Source organism: Lepus europaeus, chromosome 13, assembly GCF_033115175.1.
Source record: "Lepus europaeus isolate LE1 chromosome 13, mLepTim1.pri, whole genome shotgun sequence".
Classification (NCBI taxonomy): Eukaryota; Metazoa; Chordata; class Mammalia; order Lagomorpha; family Leporidae; genus Lepus; species Lepus europaeus.
In genome coordinates this window covers 52173966-52182177 of record NC_084839.1, presented here as the reverse complement: position 1 = coordinate 52182177, position 8212 = coordinate 52173966, and the positions used below count along the sequence as shown (strand labels likewise).

Sequence of the window (8212 nt, the reverse complement as noted above, 5' to 3'; positions counted from 1 at the left end):
CCTGTTTGAGTCTCCATTGTTAACTCCATTGAAGAAATCACCCATGCTTCTTTTTGTATCTGCCACCCTATATTCAGTAGGTGGTGGGCAGGGAGGAATGTAGTTTTTTTTTTTAAGATTTTATTTATTTATTTGAAAGGCAGAGTTACAGACTGTGAAACAGTGAAACAGAGAGAGAGAAAGGTCTTCCTTCCGTTGGTTCACTCCCCAAGTGGCCACAACAGCCGGAGCTGCACCAATCCGAAGCCAGGAGCCAGGTGGTTCCTCCTGGTCTCCAATGCATGTGCAGGGGCTCAAGCACTTGGGCCATCCTCCACTGCCCTCACGGGCCATAGCAGAGACCTGGACTGGAAGAGGAGCAACCTGGACTAGATCCAATGCCCATATGGGATGCCAGCGCCGCAGGTGGAGGATTAACCTAGTACACCATGGCACCGGCCCCAATGCAGTTCTTAGAGCAAAGGTTCTGACACTGGACTGCTTGCTTTTGAGCCTCTGCTTTCCTGCTCACTAGCTATGTGACCTGGGGCAAGTAAGTTAACCGCTCTGTGCTTCCGTCTCTTCTTTAGCAAAATAAGGATAGTTAACAGTGCTGTTCAGCTAGTGCTCATAAACTGGTTCCCTCAGTTTCTGACACGTAAGTGTCCTTACTACTTATCAGTAAGGGAATATAAATATATTATATTTTAATTTTGGAATTTCAGGTTCCTCAGAGCCATTTATTCAAAAAATGCCTTCATCTCTGATGTTGCTTATGTTGGTGCTACACATTTCCAATATCCAGGCACCAACTGCAGCATGTGAAGAGAATTTTTAAACTTAATAATCCATCTTATCACACAATGAATCTGATTTACTAAGCTCATAGCAAAGACCAGTCTGGGTTAGGCCACCATGACCAGTAACAATAACAGTAGCAACAAAAGCTATAGGCAAGGAACAGTACTAAGGGGCTTGTATGCTTTTCTTTCTTTAGTACTCACAAAAACTTCTACAGGAACAAACCATCATTGCCCCCTCATTTTACACACCAGGAAACTGAGGGCCAAAGAGGTTAAGTAACCCTCCTAGATTCACAAAGTCTACAAGTGGCACCCTTAAAACTGAAACCCAAGCTCTCTGTATCCAAGTCTCATATTCTATTGCCCTCTTACTGGAAGTGTATTAGGGTGTGTCTGCCATTCCTGGACCAATCACTGTGGTTACAGGAGATTTGATGTTATGACACACAAGGCTTGGGTACATGCTCATCCAATCAGCAGAGGAAAAAAAACTCCATGCAAATCATGGGCACTGGAAATGTCGTAATTCAAAACATGCTGTCTGGATTCAAGGATAGGTAAGTATAAGACAGGTAAAGAGCCCAAATAAAATAAGGGCTTAAGGGTGCCTCAATTTCTGCCCTGCCTTGTAGCTCACAAAGTCTTGACTGGTAGAATGGGCTGGCTTACAATCAGAGGAGCATGGAACAGTATTCATTGTGACCCCAGTCTTACCAGCACACAGAACCCACGTAAACCACTACAGCAGGCAGTCATTCTGCCACAATAGCAGGCCTAATAGTCTTGACATTCTTATGCTGGCACTGGGCCATTTCCCCATAACTCTCTTTTAGAGCCTTTTTAGGCAATTTCCCTTCATATATTTCCTGGCTTCCAAAGGAAAACCAGGATATTTGTACTAGAAGAAGACAGAATAGATGAACAGGCAAAAGCAACGTGATAACTGCAGTAAGTGCAATGTGATGGCAACAGGCAAGTAAAATACAGTAACTCTAGATAAATGTTGTTGCCCTAACACATGTGCAGAACAGACTCAAGCAAGTGGTAGGTCTATATTGATGTTTCTGAAGATTCTGCACACTGTCTTCCACAGTGGCTGTGCCAGTCTACATTCCCACCAGCTAGAGCATGGCCAGAACGAAATTCTGGCTACTTGTCCCATTTGCTTTCCACTGTAACTTCCCACTACACAAACCTTTAGGTTTGCCTTGGACAGAGAGGTTTCCCAGGACACATATCATTTAGTGCGAAAACTGGAGAAGTCCTGGGTGTTAATCCTCATGTAACTGTTCCATCTTTACCTCTTCTATCTGAATTCATTTTCTCATAGATTTCACTTTTCCACACATACCAGTGGATTTGCTTACTCAGGTTTTAACCAAAGGACTTATTGGTTCTATGACTCAATTATTTTATTATTATGATTTAAGAGGCAGAGAGATGGAAACAGAGAAAGAGAGAGAGAGAGAGAGAGAGCCCATCCCCCCAATTCACTACCCAAATGCCTGCAATGGCTGGGGCTGGCCTTCATAGGTCAGGAGCTGGGAACTCAATCCAGGTCTCCCATGTAGGTGGCAAGAATCCAGCTACTTCAGCCATCACTTACTGTCTCCAAAGGACTACATTAGCAGGATACTGGAATCAAGAGCAGAGTTGGGACTTGAACCCAAGTACTCCAATGAGTATTAATTAACATCTTAACTGAAGGCCAAATACCCACTTCCTGTGGCTCAATAAATTAAAGGTCAGGTGGGCTCTTGACATTTTGAATTATTTTCAATAATTTTAAAAGGTAAATATTAAAGAAAAATTAATCCTATAAACTTTTCTTTGTGATACTTATAATGTAATATCTGGCAGCTGGGGAGCAAAGAGCCCCCTTAAAAACCTGTTTACCAGTCAATTTTCAAATCACATTAAGAGAAGCTAAAATTGTCTTCTTGAGGCAGTCCCTGTTAAAGGGAGAAGGCACATCTTAAATCTGTGAAAATCACACATACACACAGAAGGCATACTTAGAAGCTGATCCTAGCAGAAGTGGTTTATTAGTTGGCTCACCTAGAAGTAGAAAGGCTGAGTTGCTATCTCTTATAAGAAACACTCAAGGCTGGACAGTTTGAAATGCATGGCTCAGGCTCAACACATCACAAGAGGCAGAATTCCCAAAGTAAGCAGCTTTCTTGGGCTAGGAAGGAACTAAACACCTGCCTCAAACTAGCCTGAGCCATAGGAGATATATTATCCAAAACTGGAGGTGCAGAGGTAGCACAAGATCTATGTCTGGCTGACTTAAAAAGTTCTGAAGGGCCACATTACAGCTTCAGTGGTTGCTAGACACTTTGATCTTCATGGGTTCTCCCTATGATAAAAATTTAATTTTTTTTTTTTTTTATAGGCAGAGTGGACAGAGAGAGAGAGACGGAGAGAAAGGTCTTCCTTTGCCGTTGGTTCACCCTCCAATGGCCGCTGCAGCCAGTGCGCTTCGGCCGGCACACCATGCTGATCTGAAGCCAATAGCCAGGTGCTTCTCCTGGTCTCCCATGCGGGTGCAGGGCCCAAGCACTTGGGCCATCCTCCACTGCCTTCCCGGGTCATAGCAGAGAGCTGGCCTGGAAGAGGGGCAGCCAGGACAGAATCCGGCACCCCGACCGGGACTAGAACCCAGTGTGCCGGCGCCGCAAGGCGGAGGATTAGCCTATTGAGCCACGGCGCCGGTCTATGATAAAAATTTATAGTTTATGACTGTATTAGTATAAAGAAAAATACAATCCAGGCAGGATTTTTTCCTCTGATTTTAAAATTAATTTAAAACATCATGGAGGACCACTCAAAGTATCCTGGACTCTAGAATGAGTGGACATCCACATTCTTCCCATTTGTTGGCCACACACAGCATGGCTCACCTATGGCCTTGGGCTGGCTAACTTCTGAGCTGCACCATGACTGCCAGTGGCAGCTGGAGCAATACACTCAATTTTTTCCTATTCATCGTCAGCCTGCAAAGTCTTTCCCCTACTGTAGAAAAGAAACTCATCCTTTTCATTCTGATTAGTCCCACTTGGGGCAATGGCCTACCTATGAAGCAACAGCCTTAGAACGGCCATCATGGCCAACTGAATCACATTTAGACTAGTCAGAATGGGAAGGTTGCCTTAGGGTGGAGGAATGATCAATTACACCCCCAGACCATACCTTCTAATTTCTAAAAGCAGTCATTCACATGTCTTAGATGAGTGTCTCACTCAGTCTTCACAGGGACTTTAAGAACTGGAGTCTATTACCCTTCGAGTTTTACAGACACAGGAACTGAGATGTGGCGAGCAGAAATGATTTGTGCAAGATAGATTTCTTTAACAGGACAAAAAAAGGACAAAGTATAAAGTAAAAATGTAATAAACTGAACCTCATAAAATTTTTAAATGCTCTCAAAATGTAGTACAAACAACCTGAAAAGGCAAAGACTAGGAGAAAAAAATATATATATGTATATATATATATGTATATATATATATATATATACACACACACACATATATATATATATATATCTGACAAAGTATTTGCAGGAATACTCTTTTTAAAAACTTCTTATAGGTAATAAAACAAAAAAACAAATAAATGAATAAAAGTTTTGGATCTATCCTTCAAAAAAAGGAAGACATTGGTGAACAATAAGCATATGAAAAGAGATTAGTATCACTAGACATCAGAGAAATGTAAAATGAAACCACAATGAAATACCATTTACAACCCCTAGAATAGCTAATATTATACTAGTAAATGACTGACAATACCAGATGGTGGCAAAGATATTGGGCAAAGGGAATTCTTACATATTGCTGGTGTGAATGTAAAATAGTAACCTCACTTTGGATAACAGTTTGGCACTTTCTTATAAAATTAAATATACACCTACTGGCTTGACTTAGCAATTCCACTCCTAAGCATTTACCCAAAAGAAAACACATGTTTACATCAATATTTCTATGTGGATGTCCATAACACCTTTATTCACTAATAATACTGATATTTATCAACAGGTGAACAGATAAATCAGGATATATCCACACAATGGATTACTACAGAGCAATAAAAAGGAATGAACTTCTGATACACTTAACAATGATTCATCGCAAAAACACACGGGGTGAAGGAACCCAGACATAAAAGAGTGCATACACTATTTCCATGCACCTGAACTTCTGCTGAGAAAAGGCTACAAGGGAACAAGGGTATAAGCAGCAGTGAGGTTAAGAAGCTGTTGCAATGACAAATGGTGACAAATGGTGGTGCCTTACAGCAGGTTACAAAGATGATGATAAGTAGTCCTGTTCTGGATTTTATCTTGAAGATGGAGTCAACAGAATTTTCTGAAAGATGAATATAGGACATGTGAGGATAAAAGAAATAAAGGATCAGTCCATGGTCCTGAGCAAGTGGAACAATGAAGTTGCTATGAATTGAGGTGGAGAAGCAGGTGGGTGGAGTGAGTTGAGGGAGAGAATGGGAACAGCAGACCTGTTTCTAAGAAATGTCCAGTTGCTGGCACTGTAGCACAGTAGGTTAATCCTCCACCTGTGGCACCGGCATACCATATGGACCGGTTCAAGTCTCAGTTGCTCCACTTACGATCCAGCTCTCTGTTATGGCCTGGGAAAGCAGTAGAAGATGGCCCAAGTTCTTGGGCCCCTGCACCCATATGGGAGACCAGGAAGTAGCTCCTGGTTCCTGGCTTCAGATTGACACAGCTCCACCTGTTGCCATTTGGGGAGTGAACCAGCAAAAGGAAGACCTTTCTCTGTCTCTCTCACTGTCTGTAACTCTACCTCTCAAATAAATAAATAAAATATTTTTTTAAAAAAGTCCAGATGATATCCAAATGAAGATAACAAGTCAGGAGGTGGATGTACAGGGAGAGGTCCAGACTGGAGACAGCATTTTGAGAGTTTTTACCTCATTTTTCTGGAGAACGGGATGGAGAGAGAGAGTTCAAATGAAATAAAAGAAAAGATCTGGAAAGATTTTTTTTTCTGTACCAAAAACAAAGATCCTTTAAAAAAGACAAAAGTTTGGAGGTCATTAATGATGATGCTAGAATTTTATGCAAATATCATCAATGAAATTAGAATAATCCAGTGCACTCTAGTCAGGTTCAGAGAAGGTCATGGAGCTCTTCTGACCTTGTCCAATATTGGGTAGCTCACTTCCAAACTGGCAAGGTTTAGGAAATCCCCCAGATCTGCCAGAGATGAGAAGAGCAGCTTCCACCTGACTCTCCTGCAGCCTCCAATCTGTGCTCAGTTACCTCTGCCTGTCACTTAATTCCTTCAATGCATATGTCCTCTCATTCATGAAATTGTACAAGGGAGGTTAAAAGATCATGGAAAATGGACTATTTTTTAAGATAGCCATACTTCCCTCCCTCCCTCCTCAGAAAATGGAATTTGAGAATGCTTATTTGGGTGCAACATAATTTGAAATCCATGCATAGTTTTTATCATGCTACACATTTCCATAACTTTTTGAAGTACCCTTGTCATTGGCTGTTCAGTTCTCAGAGACTCAGCTGCATTGGAAGCAAACTATTACTCTGACTTTTCAGTGGGAGTTTCAGGGATAAGGGCGATCTGTGCGGTGTGAGTTGATGAAGTCAGAAAAAATCTGTAATTTTTTTTTCTTCTGCAGATTCGTGAAATTATACCATTATTGTAAAAGGTAAAAGAGAAATGCCCAAATTCGAATGAGCAGTTCTGGGGACCCTGGCAAGTGAACCAGTGGAGAAAAGAAAAGATTTAGGTGACAAAAGGGACACACAAAAGAGAAATATGGGAGACCAAAATCCCTACCTCACAATTTGGTTAGTGTGAATTGTACTTGGCCAGTTCCCAACACTTGTACATTATAGGTCACAAATATTTGTTGAATGAATGAATGGGTGTTCATTTTTCTCTTTCTGAAAACTAAACACCACCTCAAAATAATCCGAAAGACAGTACTAGTTCCATGAATGGGCTTCATTTACTCTCCTAAGATTCACTTACCAGCAAAAAGAAAATATTAAGCAACTTCTAGGGACCCTCATGGCTCTCTAGAAGTTTCCCCTCCCCGGGACTCCATAAATGTCCCCGGAGGCTGGAAGCATCCCCAAGGCGCCCTGTCTCGCCTGGGGTCCGGAGGAGTGTGCCGAGCGAGCAAGGCGCTGGCAAGGGCCGGGCAGGCCAGGGCGGCGCCGAGGCCCCTGGCGCAGGGGGCGCGGACCCAGCAGCACGGCTCGCTCTTGACTCAGCGCTCGCACCTCCCTCCGCTGGCTCCTCCGCCCCCCTTTGCCCTCCCCCTTTCCCTCCCTTTCTCCTCCTCCTCCTCCTCCTCCTGCAGCTGCAGCCGCTGCCAGACCTCGCCAGTTCAGACCCACGGGGCTGCCCTCCCCTGCGCACTCCCTCGCTGCCCGGGCCCGGAGCGCAGCGCGGCCGCGCAGGTAGGAGCCCCCGACGCGGGGGTCGCCCCGAGAGCGCCCAGTGCCCGCGGGGCCGCGCGCCGGAGAGTGAGTTGGGGTAACCTGAGGGGTGCAGAGCCCCCTTCTCACCCCCAACGAACACTGCCCCGGGGCTGCGCAGAGTCCCAGGGCTGGCAGAGGGCGGTGGAGGTACGCGGCTCGGAATGCGATCTGTCAGCAGGAGCCAGTCCTCCGCTGACAGAAGTTGGGATGGGCATAAGAGTGCGCGCCGACGACCAGCCGGAGGGATTTGCCCCGAAACGTGGTTTGGAAGGTTCCAGGGAACCACTGTGCGAGATCACCGCCGCACCTGGATTCCACAGGAGCTGCTTAGAAGCTGCGGCGCCGAGTGGCCGAGTGGCCGAGGCACTGCCGCCTGGTCGCCGGCTGCTCAGAAAGAAACCTTATTTCCCCGTGGGCGCCAAGCCGGCCGCCCCGGGACTGGTGCCTCGGGCTGTGATGCGCTCGTGGGCCCAGGCCATGGGCAGCCCCGGTCCCTGAATGTAGCACGTTAGGGACCGAAGGACAATTGAGCCGCAAAGCCATCAGACTCCCCGGGCTGCTCTTCCGCACGACTCGACCCGGGGCTTTCGAACAAAGCTGTGCGTGGAGAAGGGAGTGGGAATCCCACTTTGAGAGACTGTGCGGGGGGAGGAGGAGAGGTTATGCGAGAAGTAGCTCAGAGGGATGTGAGAAGCAGCACTAGCATTCTCCCAGAACCAGGAGGAGATTGTTTAGGTACGTGTCTTAATAATAATAATAATAATAATAATAATAATAGACTAAAAGTTTGAGGCCAAGATAATGCTGACTGGTTGGCACGAATTTTGCTGACTTCTCGAGTAACTTCACTCGCTGGAGGTATGCATATAGGGAATGCTTTAACCTTCCAGGGAGATCTGCCCCACTTCTAGCCCTGAAAAAAAAAAAATACACT

General features: G+C 44.9%; 1 protein-coding gene across 2 annotated transcripts in view; it reads left to right on the top strand.

Annotated features, from left to right (window-relative positions):
• Positions 1-7149: 7149 nt before the first annotated feature.
• Positions 7150-8212, top strand: part of EFEMP1 (EGF containing fibulin extracellular matrix protein 1) — a 65943-nt gene continuing 64880 nt past the window's right edge. For both annotated transcript variants that reach the window (XM_062209475.1, XM_062209474.1), the window contains exon 1: positions 7150-7257. The gene's annotated coding sequence lies outside the window, so the exon portion shown is untranslated. The remainder of the gene's footprint in view (positions 7258-8212) is intronic.